Source organism: Ambystoma mexicanum, chromosome 6p (assembly GCF_040938575.1).
Source record: "Ambystoma mexicanum isolate Mex_15411 chromosome 6p, UKY_AmexF1_1, whole genome shotgun sequence".
Taxonomy (NCBI): Eukaryota; Metazoa; Chordata; class Amphibia; order Caudata; family Ambystomatidae; genus Ambystoma; species Ambystoma mexicanum.
In genome coordinates, this window is record NC_090935.1 from 512846261 (window position 1) to 512867471 (window position 21211).

Sequence of the window (21211 nt, forward strand, 5' to 3'; positions counted from 1 at the left end):
TCCAGAACAAGCCGAGGCAGTAGAACAACTCAAAAGAAGCCTCTCACAAGTGCCTTGCCCAGCTTACCCTGTCAAAAAAAGGAGTTCTTCTTGGAGACAGGGTTCTCAAATACCTGCTGCAGTATTATATTAAAAGCATGACAAGGTCAATAAAGTAATCTCCTATGCAAGTAAAACTTTATCCTCTGTGGAGGAAAAATTCAACAATTGTGAGAAGGCACTCCTGGAAACTGTGTGGGCATTGAAGAATTACCGCCCATTTATCCAGGGGGAACACATCATAGTGGAGACTCCACACCAACCTTTGCAATATCTTGAAAGTGACAGAATCTGGCCTGGATTCTGTCAATGCAAGCTTTCCTGTGGAGGTCCTATATGGCAAAACAAGAAGAGTCCCCTCGCGCAAGGTCTGGCAGACTTGCATGATTGCACCAGAGAAAACTGTCTCGAGGACAAAAGTCTTAAAATCAAGGACAACATGGAGGCATACCTTAATTCCCCACACAAGGTCTATGAAGAAGATAAGTGTGAGGGAATTCCCACAGTCTATGGGGATGGGTGCTCCTACCATGTTGACAACAACAGGGAAAGGGAACTTGTGGCCGGCGTGGGGAATGCATGGGTGAATGATGCCCCAGAACCCTCCACTGGGTACATAATTGGTCCCCGAAGTAGTCAAGTGGCAGAGCTGATGGCTGTGCATCAAGCCATCCTCACTGCTGTCCAACACCAACTCCAGGAACTGGTCATCATCACTGATTCAGATTATATACGTAACGGGTTCGTGGAGCACCTGGTTAACTGGAAAAACAGAGGCGTTATGTGCTAATAAACCATTAAAACACGGACAATTAATACAAAATATTAATGATCTGGTCACCTCGAATGGGATGATCATCTACTGGAAAAAGATTAAGGGTCATTCTAAAGTAGAGGGACCAGACAAAACTGGAAATGTCCTAGCTAATCAGCTGGCCAAAACTGGAGCCATCCAAGGGGATCTACTTGAGATCGAGTCCCTGTTGGGGGAAATCCAGGTCACTGCTATCACTAGGTCCCGAACAAATGCTCACAATGAACTCGCAACTACACCATGGAGTAAGGAGACCCCAGATGCCGATTTGATTACGGCTCAAAAAGGGGATCCAATAATTGGTAAATTTTATCAACACACTGAGGACCCTGAGAACTTCCCCCTGATGGATACCAATTACATTGGGAAAGAGGACCTCAGAGTGTTGATGAAATGTCCAAAAATGTTTTGAATCCAAGGCGGTTTGTTGGTGAGGAGATCCATAGCTGGCCATGACCAGTGGGTGGTCCCTACCTCATTCCGAAACCTGATGCTAAGTCATGCCCATGATGCAGCCACATCCAGTCATCGGGGGTTTCATACGACATTAGAAATCCGGCAAGAGGTTGCATACTGGCCACACATGGGGCAGGACCTCGACCAATACTTGAAGGGGTATCTTGTGTGTGCACAATTTCAGCCAACATCACTCACCACCATGCTCCCCTCCAAAAGAGGGGGATGACACTGCCTTGGTCAGATTTGCAAGTACATTTATCGGGCCCGTGATTCGCTCCTCTAGGGGGTACAAGTACATGTTGACTGTAACATTCTTGTTTACTAAATGGGTGGAATGTCTCCCGGCCCCAAATTGCAAGGCAGAAATAGCAGCTGCCTGGATGATAAATCACATCTTCTCGTGTTTTGGACTACTCCAAAGGATTGAGTCAGACAGAGGTAGCCAATTCACCAGAGAAGTGATGACAAAGATGTGGGAGATACTTGGGGTCAAAAGGAAAGTACACAATGCCTACCAGCAGTCCTATAGAGGTGGAGTTAAAAGGTACAATAACACTATTGTGAGCATCTTACAAAAGTTTGTGGCAGATTCTGGGCCAAGTTGGGACATTTGATTACCGCTGGTCCTGATGGCCATCAGATCTACCCCTTCTTCTGCAACAAAAATGACTCCATTTGAACTGGTGACTGGACGAAAGATGGTGCTACCCCAGCATCTGCTCTACAGAACCCAAGAGCAGACCTTGATAAATGCCTCCACAACTCATGAGTATGTTGAGAATCTGAGAAAACACCTTCAACATGCTTTTGCCTATGCTCTGCGAAATCTAGAAAGATCTTCAGACAGTTTGAAGACCTACTATGACCTGAAGACAAATAAAAAGGAATATCAAGTAGGAGACCGGGTCTACTTTTAAAATTTCCAAAGGAACCAGGCCAAAGAGCACAAATTCCTCGCAACTTGGTGGGGTCCTTTTGAAATTGTGGACAGAATCTCACCAGTCGCCTACAGAATCCGCACCCTCGGGGCAGTTTGGCAGAAGGGGAAGACAAGTGTGTCCACATAAACCAGCTGAAGAGTTGCCATCCCAGGCCTACTTTGCGGCAAATGGAGGAGCCAACCGGAAACCCAGAGGGGGAAAATCTGAAACATAAAAGAATCACCAAATGTTCACTGTGTATGTGCAAGAAGAGTGTTAAGACCATTAGTAAACATAGATGGGGAATATTGCCAATTATAACCAATGCAAGTGTCTTTCCCACTGCTGACATCCCCAGATGACTTGTGGACACAGTCGTGGGAAAATATCCATAACCATGTTGTGTTCTATCTTCTAGCATCTGGACTAAGAATCATCCAAGGGATTACCAAGGAGGACCACCCGAGGACCGTGAGAAAAGACCCAAGAAGCCCGGAGTGCCGCTCCATACTCCCAACCAGAACCAGAACCAGAAATACACCCAACCAGAAACAGCAATATTTCTGACCAGAACCATTGAGGAGAGTGGTTCGCCTCCAGCACTGACGGAAGAAGTGACTGAAGTTCTCCACACGGACAGAAAAAGAACATCCCAATCTCCCGACTTCCCCCTTGACGGGAGGTCAAAACTAAGTTGGTAGGGGGGCTCTGTGGGATGTATTGACCCACTCCGCTATGCTATGCAGCATAACCCTGCCAGTTATGGTGAAAGAAACGGCAACAACGGCACAAAACCCTTGTGCGCGCCAAAATCCTACGAAAACCGTGTGCTTCAGCACACAAAAAGAGGGATGAACAACCTGCCACCCATGGTGCATGTGCGGTGGAATAGAGCACACCCTGCAGAAATGTGCCAGTGGGCCCCATGACCAGCAAACAGAGTGCATAGAGAGAAGCAGCACTTTGCAAGTGAAACCCCAAAATGTGCCTACAAATGACATCTGCTTTGTTGCTAAAAACTCAAAATGCTTATAACACAACACTTCTCAACATTCAAAATCTTGCCTGGTGCTAAAATTCATGTATCTCATGAAGTATTGTGAAACATACAAAGTCCTAATGTGTAGAGCAAAACATTTTTCAGACAAACTGGATTGTCTGAAAACTGACAGCCCATGCCAAAATCTGGGTGCAGTACCCTGGGCTACCTGAATGACAGCTGTCAGGTGAGTTACTGATGAAACTTTAAAGTGAGCTAAAACAAAGTCTGCTGGATTAGCAAACATAAAAAAGTATTGTTGCCAAAAAGGAATACAGATTTTAGTTGTGTTTTTAATCGCACAGATTTTAAGGCTAAGAAAGTAATGCATTTATGGTTTGATGCAACAAATTTGGTTTTGCTGGATTTAAGAAGTTGATTAGCCTGGCTGAGCTGCAAGAACTGGAAAAACAGGTTTTTCTCCTAGGAGGAGGGCCTTTCTCTCAGCAGAAACTCACTGGGAGATCTTAATTGCGGGGTGGAACAGGCTGTTTACAGAAAGAGAAGGAACAATGACAAGCCTTTCAGCCCAGGAAGCAAAGGTGTAAAGGTGGTTGTAAACTCTCCTGGAGGGAGCTTTCCCCAAAGAGGGGGATGCACTGGACGCCCAGGAAAGACAAAGGGGTGGAGCCAAGCGACCATCTGCTGTTAAGAATGAACAATTTTAAAAGACTCATAACTTGTTATTCAAAGTGGTGAAAAATATTAAAAGGACAGAGTTGTTAATTTAATTTTTGGCTCCACGTGTGAAGAGGTGTTAGAACTGTGTGACATGTTCTGAACAGGAATGGCAATATATATGGTTTTGTGCTAAATGTATTTATGTTAGAATGGTGAAAATGTGCATGCACATCCCTATGTTAAACACACACATTTGTGGAAATTTGCATAAAATTTGGAAATTGTGCTCATGGCGAAAAGAACAAAATTCTGTAGAAAGTTGAGACAAGATCGCACCGCTGCAGGGTTTTGAGTAATAGCTGCTACATAAAATATGGCATCTTTGTGTGTGATTTGTATAAAGGTGACCAATGTAGAAATGTACATTTAGTATCAAATCCGATTTTGGGACCAGTGGCTAAAGGGAAAGTCTCTGAGGACTGTAAAGCAAACCATAAAATGTGACATCATCTGGCCTTGATCCAATCACTCAAATTGCAAGGTGAAGATTAATTTTTGATCCTATCCCAGCTCACAGGGCACGATTAGCTAAGCCGGCCCATATACCCACATTGTGATGTCATTTTAAAGCATAAATAGAGAGAGCAGACAACACATAGGGACTCACTGATCCACTGACTTTGCCCGATTCCAGCGAAGCACTCTGATCCAGCATTATACATCCAGCTTTAACATCCTTCCAGATCCAGAGGCCAAGACTCTTGCCAGCAATAGAGAACTATTGATTTCCAGCAAGGCCCAAATCCTCAAATTCATTCTCTCCAGCCAGTGAAGCACTGTGTGGTGAGAAGGCCTTTTAAACCAGTATCCTGAAATCCTCTGGCTTGCAACCACTAGATTTTTTAGTAGATCCTGTACAAACCCGGCGACCGGCCTAACTGATCCAGTACCGTGCATGATGTGCTGTCTTTCCTAGACCAGACCCAATCCAATGACCAGAGCTGACGGTCCAATTTCATAAGTTATCCTGTGAGTATTAATAGGATGAACTGTGGCCCATAGTATATTTGGATTATCTTATCCCTATCTCAAACCCATTCATTCAGAACCAGTATTGTTAGAACCATCTTTGCGCTGACCCTTTTCTCATCTGAAGAAGTAAAGTTTCCACAGCAGGGGAGTTACACTGATCACATGACTGTAAGATCCCTCTGTGGTATTCACTTTTTCATAGTCATCCTCTAGTGTAAGCAGACCCATTTTTCATTTTCAAAGTGCATTTCTGTTTTCCATTCTCGTGCCCATCTCACAAAAACGACTCTTACTAAAACCTCTAACTCCCTCAGTTGTTGTCATAGAAACGGAATTTCAACTCTTACTTGTACCTAACATCCATCATTAGCCATAGAACCCAAAACCACATTGCAAAACAGTGCTATTCTCCCGTTATCACGAATATCACGCAAGGAAAAGTTTGCCGCAAATTACAATTCTGAATGAATTCCACACGTGTCAAATAGCTTTAAATTGTTTCTTACTTGGACTTGAGATTTCAAATGCTTTCTTTGGACTAAATCATTATTTGTGACTGTGCAACGGTTAAAAGTGGCTCCCATAGGAATTTACAACAATTTAAGTATTTTTGACCATATTTGGTGTTTTTGCACAGTCAATTCTAAAGACAATTTTAAAGCCATGCTGACAGCTGAAAAGTCAATTCCGTTTTTCTCTTGTGTTTGAAGGGGGAAGGTGGGACTGATATTCTGTTTGTTTTGTGTTATTCCTGAATACCTGCTCTCTCCTCACATCTATTTAATTGCCTATTGGGGGGTTGACGGGTATTGTAGGGGGAACTTCTAACCATAGTGCCATCTGTCCACACCCAGACAAAAGTATTATTTTCTGTGCTGCATTTGTTTTGCTCATTACTTATTCCTAGTGTATTAAGTATTTTATTCCGTGTTCTGTCACCCCATTTGTGATTGTTGTTTACCTATTAAAATATACTGTGATTACATTCTAAATACATAAATAAATAGCTACCTTTGCAAACTAGCCCGATTCCTGGTTCAGTGTAACCAAGGGGGCCCCAGGAGAAGGGTGTGATAGGAGTGGTATATCGTTCAGAATATTGAATTTATAGACAAAAATAAATAAGGGTTTCAGTTGTGCACTACATGCTGGGCATTGACTCGGGTGTGTGCCGGATTGAAATCACTTACAGTACGCATGATCTCATCTTTTTGAACCAATTGCGGACAAAATGGGGCGGCCTGGTGGTCTAGTGTAGTGTTTGTGCACTTTTGGGAGACAATAAAATGCCAGAGTGACCGGGTTATATTTCACCAAAAAGTCTTTTCGTCGACGTCAATCCAACATTTGCCTAGTGCGTGAGTCATCAAGCTTTTGATCTCTTCCACAATCCCAGTGGTTGGGTTACCAGCCACGTTTATAAAACTTTGTATCATCTAGTTGTTTTTTGACCTCTGTCTCATAGAGTGACGTCGCCAGAGGACGATGCCTCCTCCTTTATTAGCTGGTTTAATCAGAAAGGAGGTATTGGTCCCAGATTTTTTAATGCACCTCTTTCTGTTTTTGACAGATTGTTTCTGAAGTGGTTCTTGGTATTAAACAGATGGTTAACTTCTGGAGAACTCTGTTTTCAAAGGCAATGATTTCAGGTGAAACCATTGCAGACAGGTGAGTAAAGTAGGATGGAGGTTTTAAGCCAGATGTATTCATTCTTACTGGCTCTTGTTCCTGTGCATCACAAAATAAATACTTCAATTTTAGGACACGGAAAAAATTATGCATCTCAATCTCGGTTTTTAATCTATCTGCCTTCGTGGTAGGGACAAACGTAAGCCCTTTACTTAGCAGACTGATTTTAAAATGTGATCACTAAGATTGAAAATTGCTATCACCAATTCTGAGGCGGAGGCTGGCACTGTCGTGTCCGCATGCCATGGTTGCCGGGCTGTCGGGTCTTGCCCACTCTTCCCCTTCCTTGAAATAACTGGCCCCTTTGTTGGTTGCCACCTCTATTGTTGGTTGGTAAGCCACTATTATAGTCAGAGTCGTTACTATTTAACGAGTTGGAAAACGACAAATTTTTTGTTGTACGCTCTTGTGAATTAGTGAAAGTTTTAAACTTTGTCTCTGCATCATTAATCTTATCTAGCACTATTTTTATGTCAGGGATAATGGAGTCATCCTGAATTTTCTTTTTGAGGAGGGACAGATTTTCCTTTTGTTTTTTTGCGGCCTGCTCCGTCGTTCCTGTAACAAGAAAGACCCAGTCGTGGGAGCATTTATTGCCCACTCCACTGAAATTGGTCATGAATTTAGGGTTGTCCAAGAAAACTCGAGGTATAGTTTTGATTTGCAAACCCTCTGTAATAACACCTGCTTTGAGGTGTTTCAACCATTAACTGACCATGTGACTCAGTCCAAATAGATTATTTAACACAAAAAAAAAAAAACGAAGTCATTTGTATTAGTAGGAGGCGCATTTTCCGCTCCCGCTGTGGGCTGTCCTAGTATAGATGGTCGACCTGAAAAAAAAAAATTATGGTATTGATCATGAGAAAATGAGACAATGTTTACGCTTTCCATTTTATGATTTATTGATGCTCTGCCAACCAAAAAGGTTGTCCAAAGATATTTGGTGACCCACAGCTTCTGCATTTTATCACAAGGAGTCTAAATGCAGGAGTGCGAAAATGTAAACAGACTTTTTCTCATTCTTCTTTTAGTGCACAACAGAAGCCACTGAGTGGGTTACAATAGAAATAAGTAATCCAAGAAATGTAACTTCACACACTACAAAGAAAAGGTCAGTGTTGGGCAACCACACCATCGGATATAGAGATAACAGTGACATTAACAAGTATCATTGTTCTGGTCTTTTACAGTTTCTGGCGCATATGGTATTACGCATTATAAGACAAGTTCAAATAAACCACGTGCCATCAACAAGAAGTGTCCTGAAGACTTATCCATGGGCGTGCACTCACCACCAGATCAAGAAACACCACTAAGTGTTGACAAGATTGAAAATAAAATAGAGAGGGTTAACGTATTGAGATTTGCCCCTCACCGTCAGTCCAACCCTCACCTCCTGTCTCTGCAGTAGTAATAGATGACTTGCAATGGTAGATATGCGAATTGGTCAACAAATGTCTATTAGTCGGATATAATGCTTGTTTTTTATATGTTTTTGTGTATGTGTTAGTATGCTGTTGTAGCAACTGTGTGTGTATTGATTAAAATATGGATTTTTTTAACCAAATTCTGTACCTCGGTCTAAATGACTGAAGACAGATTGCTATACCGTTTGGTGTGGACACCTGTGACCTCGGTGTGTGAAAGCTGGGTAGCTGTATTGTGGAATCTGTTTATTGACTAGGAGAAGGGAACCATTCTCCTGACCTTCGTTGATTAGTATAGGGGTAGGGTCAGTTAGGTTACTTTTGGACAGCAGACTGTTTGTTTTGGAGATTGATTCACGACTGACAAGCACCGTAGTTAGTAATGTAGGTAGGGAACACTCCATTCTGGTAGGGAAAGATAGGCCTTTTTTCGTTAGTAAACACATAGTCAAAATGTCCTCAGCGTGTCTGTGTCCTTCTTCAGATCTGGCACAAGCACTAAATTAATACAATCACACTCAATTGAAAAGAACCCGATTACGGAAAAGATTGCCATTCTTTGAAATACTTAAGACTACATTCTGTAGTACGCAAATTAAAGATCCAAATGTGTTCTTTGCAAGGATGTTTTCTAGCCAGTTCTTGAGTAGAAGTTGAATTTACTGTTTCAACCACAAACCGTGACAAATCCTTCACACTATGTCCACATTCAATAGAATGTGAAACCGAGGGGGCTTGCAATGTACGTGTGCAAATTTAGAGTCATGTTCAATAATTCGAAGATGCACAGCACGAGTGGTTTTGCCTACATATAGTTTCTGACATGGACACAAGATGACAGATTACATTTTTGGTTTTACATGTAGTGAGGGCAAGAAATTGCCATATTTTGCCTTCGTGGGTGAAAGAGGTCAATCGCCTAGAGAATTTACATGCCATACAAGATCTCTACGGGGTATGGCCAGTCAAAGATAGATTCCACATATTAGGGATTGATGTTTGGCAGTATTCCTAGATGTTTTTGCCAATTTTAGCTAGAGACCCTTTCCTTCTTTTAATGGGAACAAAAGTTTTTCCTAAGTGGGGTCCATAGGTATGTAAAGCGTGCCATTTTTTTTTTCATACAGCGACGCCTTTCTTTGCTTTGCTAAATTGCCAAAATGTGGTAATACCGACTAATCCTTTCTGATCTTTTAGGAGTAATGTCAAGCAGAGATTCACAGTGTGTAAAACGTGTTCGCTTAATGCATTGCTTAATTAGTGTAGAAGGGTGGCCATGCAAAGACAAACTATGTTGGAACATGTCTGCTTGGTTATTAAAGTTTTCCACTGGGGCGCACTTTTCTAATTCGAAGGAACATACTGCAAGGTAGATTGCTTAGCAAAGCCTTAGGGGCATGGCTGAAGAAATGCAGTTTGGATTTCCGGTCTTTCTTTTTGCCAAACAGGTCTGACCGTGATTATTAAGACTGCTGCTTCCCCGCCCAGTGAGAATACTAAAAAAACCACAACAATCTTGCAATTTCAGATACGCTTTAAAAATGTTTTATAGGTTTATACGCATTGAATATTATCCAATGTTATGTTTGTGTGTGTGTAAGCATTTGAATAATTGTGTGACTGTGTGTATGTATATATTTCTACAGGTGTTTGAGAGTGTGGATGTGTCTGTGTAAATGTGATGGGTACATGTATTTGGAGCGTTGGTGGGTATTTGTGGCACACCAGCAATTCATTGCTATCCAGGGAGAACCCTGCCATTATAGTGGAAGCAACACCAAAGGGGAAATGGTAGCGTGCTTTAAGGGTGTACTTACAATGGGAATCCTGCAATATTGTGGACACAGGCATCAAGAAAATGTGACGTGATCTCATGTACGGGCATCTATTGAAGATTTTAAATGTGCTACCTGAGAGAAGCAATTTTATATTCATAATTTTGTCTGTACAATGAACCACATTATTTAAAATAGGTTCTGCTGTGTTGGAACAATTAAGGGAGGGGGAAAAGACTAGCCATACTTTGTTTAGTGCTCCCTCACCATCCTCGGTTGCTCCCACTAACTTGGGGAGATGCGACTGCACCTCCACTGAAAATATTCCCCAGCCATTAGTGACCTTGACACCCTTTGCCTCCTCAGGAGTCACCCACCCTCACAAAAGCGGTTTCAGTTCCCTAATCCTGCCCTTGGTTCCTGCTCCTTTCCTGCTTCTTTTGGTGCTCACCATTGTGTCATTTGCTTTGCCTCCTTGCTTTGGTTGTGCTCCCTGCTCTTTTTCACCGAGGAGGGGCTGACAACACACCCCGTCCCCTACTCCATGATCAGGCCTCTTCCTGCTGACCTGCCCCTGTTCGCTATGTGCTCTCTTGCTCTGTGCATTGTACCTGCCCTTTCACGCCCTACACGTTCTGAACTCTGGGTCTCTGAGGTAGCCATTTGCTTTTTCACTCCTCTTGGTTTGGAGCGGTTGTCCGATCATAGTAGCTTGGTGGTATCTGCTTAACCCCCGTCACTACTGCCTCTCTCACTTTCATCTCTGTCACTAAGGTGCTCTGCCTCCCTCTCTCCATCTTCCTGCCGTGCCTTCTATCCCCCACCCCCTCTTCCTCTCTAAGAGCTTTTTGTTGAGATCTGTGGTTGATCTACAGTTCACATGCTCAAATGGTGAAGGCCAGTTCTGCCTTTCATCATTCTGATGTTCTTAAAAAGATTAGCAGCTTCTGTGTGGTAGCAATAAATGTATATAGAGAAAGCGCAATAGAAGAAATACATGACTCACTTCCACATGCCTCCATTCACTTCACCCGTTACAAAGGTTCTTACTTCACGAAGCATATAAAGAATCTAGAGGAATTTAATGTCATTACTGTGACATCGGACTCTCCCTTGGCATATGAAAGCATCATATACATGTGTGCCCATTACATATGGAACTAAGGGAGATACCGTTTAGTCTTGTTTTTTGGGCCGAGATCATCTATCCAGGTGTCTGGATGCTTCAGAGGAATCAATTCAGCGTCAAGTTGGTGAACTGATCAAACAGGTCAAACACCTGATGCAGTTCAACAAGTGGGAACATCACTTGGCACAAAAAAAGCTAGGGAAAGGCATGCAATGTTCCCACCAGTATAGCGGGCAAGCACTTTAAGTACTTTGAAGTTGCAAAGAGAGACAGATAGCCGCTTTTCTTCCTGGGGTGCTTTGAGGCTTATCCAGGGTGTCTGAGGAAAGGCATGTCCTCCTTTTTCCCTTCCCAGCAAGTAACATTGTCAGAGAGCACTTGCAGGGCTGCCACTTCCAATAAGCAGAGCCCTGCCTACTAAGGTTCCAGACATCGGCTGGTTTACCAGGCAGCAGGTCCTTGGTGTGCGGCTAGAACCTGCAATTGGTCTCTGAGGAAAGGCGAGTCCACCTTCTGCCACAATGTTGGCCAGTGAGCACTTTCAGAAGTTGCCACTTCCAGTAGGCAGAGTTCTAGGTACCACTGTCCAGGCAGCGGCAGGCCTTGCCTAGAAAAGTCACTCAACATGTTACCTTGGTGTATCCGGTGGAAAGGTCTTGCTCGCTCTTTGAAAAGCTTCATCTTCATCTTAATGGCTGGAATAAAGTTCCAGTCAAAACCTTATTCTTCTGAATTCTAAAGACGATTCAACTAAGGGGAGAGGGAATTTACCACCTTATATAATAATGTTGCCACAGCATAAAAGTGAATTTCAAGCCTTCTGGAAGGGGCCAAGCCAGGCTTCCATGACAAGTGCCTTTGCCCTCGGATGTCAATCCCGGATGGCGTTGACTGCAGGAAGTTTGGTTGTGTACCAAGAAGTATGGGTGACCTCTTGTTTGTAGCATTTCTCAAGGGCTATCCTCATAACATCTCCCATCTGCATTACGTCAAAGGCTGGTGGAGTTCCCTTGGAGGGTCTTAAGACTTCCCTGCTTTTAATACCGCTAAGAGATTGTTGGTTATAAATAGGGTGGCGGGCAGAACAAAGTCTTCCAACTTTCGAATCAATCATTGGCTAAAAGGACATGGTCTCTCCAGGACCATTTTAACACTTTCTGGGGCCCGGGGCACAGACAGCTCTGGGCCCCTCCCTGAAACACAGGTCCTACTCCCACCCTCCTGAAAAAAACACTGAGAACCTAACAGTTCAACCTGACAATGTTCTCTGTATGAATATGTCCAAAGTACATACTCCTGAAAACACTTTTCATGAATAGGCAGCAGAGAAAACAAAAGGGCATGTAACAAACATCAAAATTCACTTAGCATGTCAGTTCATTCTCAAATAGCCAACAAATAAATTCAAGTAATCATAAAAAGAATTAAATGAGAAGCACCTGAACCCGTAGGTCCTTTAAAACGAGGTAACACTCTACAGGGTGGATGGGGATGGAGAAATGACTCAATAATAAAACTGACTTAGGGAGTTGGCAAAGACCGTCTGTTTTAATAACTATTGTCTAAAACAGGTAGTATACGGACATCATTGGATGTCATGCAGTAAGGTCTCCGAATATTTCAGAAAAAACACATATACTAAAGCCTCATCATCATTGACGTCATAGTATGTGACAAACTAAGAAAACGTATGTGGGACTGTGATTGGGTAATGGGGAATATCTAGGTATACTTTCTATGGAGGTTTGTGTTGTTATTGGGTCTCTACTGTCAGGTGGCCAACTCTGCCCACCCCTAGTGCAAGTCATTGTGAGCATCATTAAGTACACGTCGTCTTAATGAATCTCTAAACTATAGGGCTCTTTTGTACATGGACCTTTATAATTGGTTGGCACGCTTGTACCCTTCTGGAATATTCCACTCGTTAGCAGCAACCAAGCTTGTACCCCGAAATGCTAGTGGGTCGGACTTGACCATGCCTCCCCACCCAATTAGCCCAAATCTATCATCGCTCAAGCTGTCGGCCATGAGAATAGTTTTTTGGACATGGCCTTGCAAGTCTCACTGCTCCTGGGAATACAGGGGAGGGCGAGCATAGCTTTATCTTCTGGTCTCTGTGTAGCTTGCCCAAAGTCTATTTGAATCAGACCACGTGACTGGAGACCACGTTGTAAGCTTCTTTGCAGTATTTAATAATATTTAATGAATAAAACTTGGCACTCATTGTCCTTCCGCTGCACCTTAATAGGAGCTCAGCTCTATCCTTCTCGTTCATTGCATCTTTCCATGATACAAAACCAGTTTCTTGGCTGCCCTAATGCTTGACACTGGGCCAGGCAAACCTGATGTCATCAATGACATTTTTGATGGTATCTTTGATGTCCTGGGTGTTAGTCTTAGCAGTGCACAGTGGAGGCGCGAGTTATGGTTGCTTAGCTTACCCTAACTGGTGAATTTCTGGGGGTTTTTGGTTTTACTTGTAACCATAACATCCCTTTAACAATGTTTTTTCATAGAATTTCATGGGTTTTTATTAGTGCAACTTAACCATAACGTTCCTTTAACAACGTTTTTTTCAGTGAATTTCATGGGTTTTTACCAGTGCATGCTATTTTCCTATATTTTACTAATATCATACTTAGCCAATATAGCAATATTTGTGTCAAATTTAAAAAGTGTCACCTTAAAACTCTGCCATTTCCCACCTTCTAGAATCATTATTAACACTTGTATACTCTTTTTTGCAACAATTTCAACTGGTTTTGCATCCGTCTACGAAATGACTTCTGACTTCACAGCTGACCTTGCGGACAGTGCCACATGACCATATGCTGGCACGTGGCATGACGACGTGTATGAGAACCCGTCCACATTTCACGATAAGATCCAGGCTTTGCGGACAGTTCAGAACTGCATTTTCTACTGATCTAGGATTTTTCAACTTCAAAATTTCCCTTGCACGCACCTACACCTATTCCTACTCATTATCCTTTAACAATCCAGTACACAGTACTTACTTTTAGCAAAACTGCTATTTATCTTAAAATGGCATCAACTAATACCATCCGTCCTCCCCAAGAGCCACCACCACTGATGTAATCAAGGAGCATCAGAAACACTGCCCCCTACCTTAGAAATAACACACGTGCAACATTTTCCCCTGTCCATCTGCCCCTTTATATTAGTTTTTGATGCCATTTCCCTCCCCGTCATTCGTTTTAAGCTCTCCTGCCAAAAAAAAAAAAAATACATCCGAAAACAACAAAAGAAATGTTCTTTTAGGAACCACCTTTCACAGTTGAAAAATAGAACTTAAAAAACAAAAACAAAAACAAAAAAAAAAGAAATTTAATAAACATATACTGGAGCCACCAGGGGGTGCCGAGATGTGCGGGAGCATCTCCATAGCACACTCTCTCTGGGTTAGCCTGAAGAGGATTGAGCCCCCACAACCCCCAGAAGTGGAACCATAAACACCCAGGCTTATGTGAAGTGTCAGAGCACCATTTGCTCCAACCCGACGTTCAGAGGAGCCGTAGGTCCGAAGATACAGGCCTCTGAAGAGAGCGGGAGGTGGGCCCTGCAGGCCTCCACTACAGTGCAGCGACAACCTCGGCCAGGCCCGTGCTCCATCGGCTTTCCGGGAGCCTTCTGATACAATGCTTCAGCTATGTGTGGGCGAGACTCCAGGATCCAACACAGAGACCATGCCCCAGCAGCGTCCCTTCCATCTTGAGTGGTGGCGTGCCGCCCGTTGCCTATCCCTCCCCAACTGTGGCCCTCAGAACCCCAGAGTCGCCGGATTATTGGCCGGGGGCCCCCGCTGCAGTGGTGGAGGCAGGAGGCACGCCTGCTGCAACATCCAGACAGCATGAGGTTCCCGAGTCCGACAGACCTCCACGGGAGGAGGTAACGGTTGAGTGGGGGTTCCTGGTGGGCGGCAAGGGAGGGGGATGGCCGAGGCAGGCTACCCCCAATCTACTTGTCTTTGGCAACCAGGGTTCCCCTCGTTAGGGGTGCCCAGAGACCTGACTCCAATCTGTAAACACTACAGGCATGGGCCACCCCCACCCGCCCTCAAGACTGCCCAGCATAGGTCCTCCTCGTCTGCGCACACAAGCAACATAAGCCATGGAGGAGTACGCCACTGTGAAAACAGAAATAAAATATCGAGGCAGAGTACCCCAAAAGGAAATACACCAGACACGGGTTACAAAGGCACATACAAAGTACTTTATTCTATACTGAATTCAATTACAAGAAACAGAGCAAAATCAGATAGCTATCGGCCCTCAGTACAACACAACGAACATGGTTCAGTGTGTTCAGTGAGAGACGCTATACATTAGAATGCATTCGCTTTTTATACATTTTGTGGGCGCGATGCCCAGCCCCACTCCGGGTTAATATACCTTTTAATATATCACCAATTCTAGGGTCCGTGCCGAGTCTCAAATAACCGCATATAACTGGTTTGACTTTTATACATGTAACAACAAGCGTATGCATTAACTGTGTATTCTAAAGTTTCCCATGCAGGCCTTCTTAAACATAAATACAATGTAGTAAGACTGATGTTCTTTGTTCAGTATGTAAACACATTGTCTCAATATATGCTCGTGGATTAGTTTCATTGCACTAGTAATCCCTTTATACATAGGTCAACGAAGGACGAGATCTCAGTTCATGACCTCAACAAGTGGCCTGCAGGCAGATTACACATTAGCTATGTACAGAGGTGAAGACGGCCATGTTGTATTCTGCAATGACATTGTCCACCATTTTAGCTCACAAGGTGACTTTTACACAACAAATCCTAAAATGGTGGCTTGACCTAAAATGGCGGCCTACATAGATTTAAGGTCCGGACCTTGCAACACAGATTTCTTTTTGCGAAGCGACTTTCGAGCAGCTTGGCGTAGGCCAATATTAATATATTCATTACAATAGGAGGCACGATATACTTTCTATTTCGACACCACACCCCTGAGACCCTACAAATTCTGCAAGGCCACCCTTCACTTGCCAGCCACCTGAAACATAGCTCTCAGGCCCTGACCCTCAAGAGGAATATCGTAAGGAAAACATGAACTGCCTTGCTTGGGGGCCGAGAAGCCCAGCACCCTATTCCTTGTCTCTTCATGGCTTTCTGCCTACACAGGTGCCTGTTGATTTCTTTGCACTGATCCTGACGAGAGCCCAGTCTAGCCCTGGTGGCCTGTACTGAGAGGCTTGGTCATCCACATCCACGGTGGTGTGTTGTCCACAGTTGCAAGTCCCCCAGCGCATCTGTCCCAGCTCCTCAGCCTTTGACATTGGAAGCTCCCCACCCGCCCTCCTGTCCCCAGATCCTCCACTGAAAACTGGAGTGGCTGTCTTGCTCCCGCAGTGTCTTGTCCAGCTAACTTTGTCCTTCTCCTCAGCTCGAGAGAACCACGAGAGGGGCAACGCCTTTGTTGCTACACATCTGAGGCATAGATCCCAGAGGCAACCCACCTGTGCAACTCTACCCCCACTCTGGTTGGCGCCTGATCTGTGAGTCCCCGCTGGGTCACGCCAGCTCTCTTTCAGCACACAACATTGAGTGTCCGAACTTGCAGAATCTTTGCAGGCTCCCGGGAGTGGGTCCATGTGCCGGTGGAGCCTTCATGGACTGGGCTGAATGGCTCCAAAAGTTTCAGCGCATGCCCACTCCTTGCCCATTGTTTCTCAACATGTTGACCCCAACTCAAGCAGAACCGCTGGATGTGACTTCAGTTTCCAAGGGCATGGAAGCCTTATTAGAGGAGATTCATGGTTTTAGGACAGACATTGGTAAACTACTGGATACCCTGGACAAAAAGTAGACACCATGGACGACCAAGATCAGGCTCTGGAGGCAAACACTGCATCTATTGACCTCCTTGAGACCCAGTTTGACATGTGCCTCGCCGAACTGGATTGGAGAGAAGAGAAGAGCACCCTGAAGCTTGATGATTTAGAAAACAGGGAACGCCGGTGCAACCGAGGTTCCTGGGCTTTCCAGAACAAGAAGGCAAGACCAAAGCGGACATCATCAAAGCAGTCAACGCTGTAATTGGGAAACTCCGGACGATGCCAACACCAGTGAGCCGACGATAGACAGAGCGCACAGCTCGGGGGCCACTGGCAGGGATCCCATATTGATACTGCAGAGGTTTTATTACTTTCCTGAAAAGAACAAGATCCTGGATCTCGCACGGAGGAAGGGCCCAATCAGCTGGGAAAATGTGGAAATTTTGATCTATCAGGATTTGTCAGCCCTTATTCTGGCAAAGTGTCGGCTTTGTGCCCCCCTGACGAAAATGTTGCAATCCAAGGGCGTGAGGTACAGATGGGAATATCCCTTCTCGCTTTCCTTTGAATTTTCGGGCTACATATTGTCATGACCACTGTTAGGGGACACAAGCTGTGCCACAAACAGGCTCCCACTAGAACCCTGGGGGCCTTAAAACCACTGCAAAAGGGCTCCTGCAGCCAGTCCTGGCACCTTTGGTGCCAGGCTCATATATGGTAAGGAGGGACTGTTCAAATTAGGTCCCATTTATGTACATGGGCCTTTAAATCCAACATGGAAGCAACCACATGGCTCAGTTCCTGTGAACCAAACCATGCGGTCTAGTGTCTTGGGTGTGTCTGGGGCCTGGGACTACTTCACCGGGTACTATTTTACATGGGCTATATAAACCACGCCCAGGCTGCAGAACACGCTTCACGTTATTCTGCAACTAGCAGCGTGACACTCACCGTGTCCAGCTCCTGGTCTCCAGTATCCTCCTGCAAGAACAAGGTTATTCCGTCTTACCTGAGAGTTCACCATCCAGCACTCAGCATCTCAACCGGGATGCAATCTGTGGAAACCGAGAGAAGAAGAAACATCACTCACCTGCGAGTGCTAGCTTTAGGACTTACGGCAAACCGCTACCACAGCTGCTGCTCGAACATCGCGACCTGCAATAAAGAGAACAGGAAAACAATAGTCTCAATTCCATCGTGCTACGCTGCGCGCTTCCATCCGGAGCACGACAGCAACATCCTGCAAATGAAAAAGGAGACATATTCAGGTTTGCTTTCTATATTAAACAACCACACAGGGCTTTACTTACCTTAACGGATTCTGGGGGTCAGTTTTCTTTTCACCGCGCTGTCATCCGCTCGCAGTACAACAGCGGCCAGTGAGAAGAGGAAGAAGAAAACACAGGTTAGCTTTAAAAGACAATAAAGGTGCCGTGCTTCGCGCTTTCTGTTCCCTAAAAACGTGCCTCTCCATCCAGCACGCCAGCATCAAGACCTTCACACCTGAAAAGAAGGAGACAAAGATTAACAAATTCTCAACATAAACAGAACAGACCTACCTGCCTATCAGCAGATTTGGGGTCACAGCAGACCTGGGCCCAAGGAAATCATACTGCACCAGTGAAGCATCTCAGGCAGCTCGCCAACGGATGTCAAGTGCCCCTGCACAAGAAACGCAGGACGGATAGCTCACCCTACAAATAACTATGGTGAGAAAGACCCTGTGGGAATGGGATCAGTCAGAGGGAGGTGGGAGATTCACCCATTAGAGACAGTTATCACAAATCCTCCCTTCTGTAATTGCAGACTCATTATTCAGCACCGGGCAACTACGCATCCAGGGTTCCAGATCTCAGACCTTCCAGACGCCCCCGGGATATCAGGTGAGCGTAACACAAATATGCGCTGGTTACGGAAGATGATATACAGAGATTGTCCCAGGAGCTCCTGGGTGACCACAACGCGGAGTCTGCCTAGGCTGATCGGGGGAAAAAATTAACCGGGCCCCAAATGCCCAACGATCACCCTGAGAGGCGCAGACTTTGGGGTCACAGAAAATTCAGAAGGGTCGCCCCGGCCTCCCGAATGTCCTCCAATGATTGATGGGACCCCTCTCTTGGCTTGGACTACCCTGCAGGGTTGGAGAATGCTGACACTGCTTTACACAATAGAAATGCTTCAGTGAGACTTTCAGAACTCGGTTCTTTGGAACCTTTCTTACAGGGGGAATTTCTTTTCTGACTTTCATGCCTCTCCTGGGAAGGGGGGAGGCAAATGATAATGTTTGATGTTGTACGTTGTGGGTGTGGGGGGCTCTCAGAAGTTGTATTCTGGGGTTTATAGATCCAGAGGGATGAGGCACTGGTGGCCTGGCCGAGTGACAGTCTCTGCACCGCCTACAGTCCAGGCGCACACAGGGAGGGGGGCAATGGGGGAGTTTGGGTTAATTTTTGCGTTTTCTGGCTACCAAGATAGGGATGGTTTCTCAAGGGTACAGGTCCTTATGTAACTAACCAACATTCAGTGGGACAAGGTGATGAGATGAAAATTAGGCACTCCTTATGTGGAGTTTAAGGAGGTTCTCATCTTCCCCGATGGACGACACGAATCACACACTGATGTTGGAGTCTCCAAATTTTCGAGGATTAAACTCTCCTACCAAAAGATTGATGGTGGTTAGGGAATTTAACAGGCTGCAGTTACACTTTCTCTTCCTTCAAGAGACACATTTGGTAAAGGGGAAGGAACCGAGCCTTAAAGCTAAATCCATACAACACACCTATCATGACTCTTACCCAGCAAAAAAGTGGGGGGTTGCGCTTTTGCTATCCTCCAGGCCCCACTTTACACCCAAAGCCCAGCGCACCAGCCCCAAAGGGCACTATATCATGGTTAAGGGCGAAGCAAGAGGTAGTATGATTACAGCAGCCTCTGTATATGCCCCAAATGAAGCCCAAGATCACTTTTGGGAAGAACCGAAAGTGATAATCATGTCCTTTACGGAAGGCACCCTATTGGTGGGTGGCGACTTTAACATGGTTCTCCACCTGGAGAGCGACAGAAGGTCGGCAAACCCACACACGCCGACGCCCTCACAAAGGAAGATTGCGGACACATTCCAAAGGGTCAACGACAAACTAGGTTTGTCTAATTCGCATACGACAAGACAAGGTTACGACCCATACTTTACCTTCTTCTCTAGGCCCCATGCAACTTTCTCCAGGATAGACTATATCCTGGTGGACTCCTCCCTCCGCAACCACGTATCCAACTTCAGCGTCAAACCCATCCCGTGGTTGGATCACAACCTGGTCAGGATTAGCATAGGAGCCCCACCCCCACCTCTCTTGTGTAGCACGTTGGTCATAAAATGACCTCCTGCTGCAAGATAAAGAGCTTTCCCAGTCTCTCCTAAACGCCATAAAAGAGTACTTTGCAATTAACGACAACGGGATGTGGACGTTATGGGCGTCTGGGACGCGTTTAAGGCTACAATTAGGGGTGTCATTATGGGTATGGGATCGAGGGGGAAAAAAAAAAAAAAGGGAGAGAGAAAACGGGGAAAGAAGTTAAGGGAAAACATGCATGCTATCCAACCAGAAGGGAAATTGAAAGTGGGTGGAATTTAAGACAAAGCTATCAGCTCTTCTTGTAGGCCAGACGGAAAGGAAGCTGGCCTTTTTAAAACAAAGGTATATGGAAAAAAGGGAGAAGGCAGTTAAGATTCTTGCATGGAGGCTGCGTGAACTTAGGAATAGCAGAAGGGTTGACTCCATCCGTTCACCTGAGGGAGAGAAATGCATACGTGATGTCTCAATAGGACAGCAGTTCCACCTAAACTACGAGCACCTGTACTCATCAGAATACTCAGGAGACCGGTCAGACATTGACCGTTTTCTAGATGCCTTGCCTATCCCCCACATCTCTCTCGATAAGGCCGACCCCCTCGAGTCCTCCATCACCCAGCAAGAGATAATAGACACCATTGGCACCATGACGGGGGATACCACTCCAGGGGACAATGGCTTTACGGTTCGCTTCTATAAATCTTTTCGCTCCACCTTGGCCCCGTTCATGTCCAAAATGTTTAATGCTGCACTCGAAATGGGATCTCTCCCCCAATCCATGACGTCAGCCCTCATTGTGATGATTCCCAAGGAAGGGAAAGACCCCTCCCAATGTCAATCCTATCGCCCCATTTCGCTTTTCAATACGGGTGTCAAGATCCTGAGCATATGAGGGACAACATGGGTACGTACTGGACCTACATAGAGGATAGCCATGCCCACCCTAGAAAAGTCTGGGATCTCATGTGGGCCCCTGTTAAAACTCTACCCGCCCGACCCAGGACTCATCCAGCGCTACCTGTGCTTTTGTCCTCCTGGAAAAATGACAGATTATAAAATTCTCTCTTCCTGGCCATCCCCCTTGACCACTTTGTTGGGCCCCT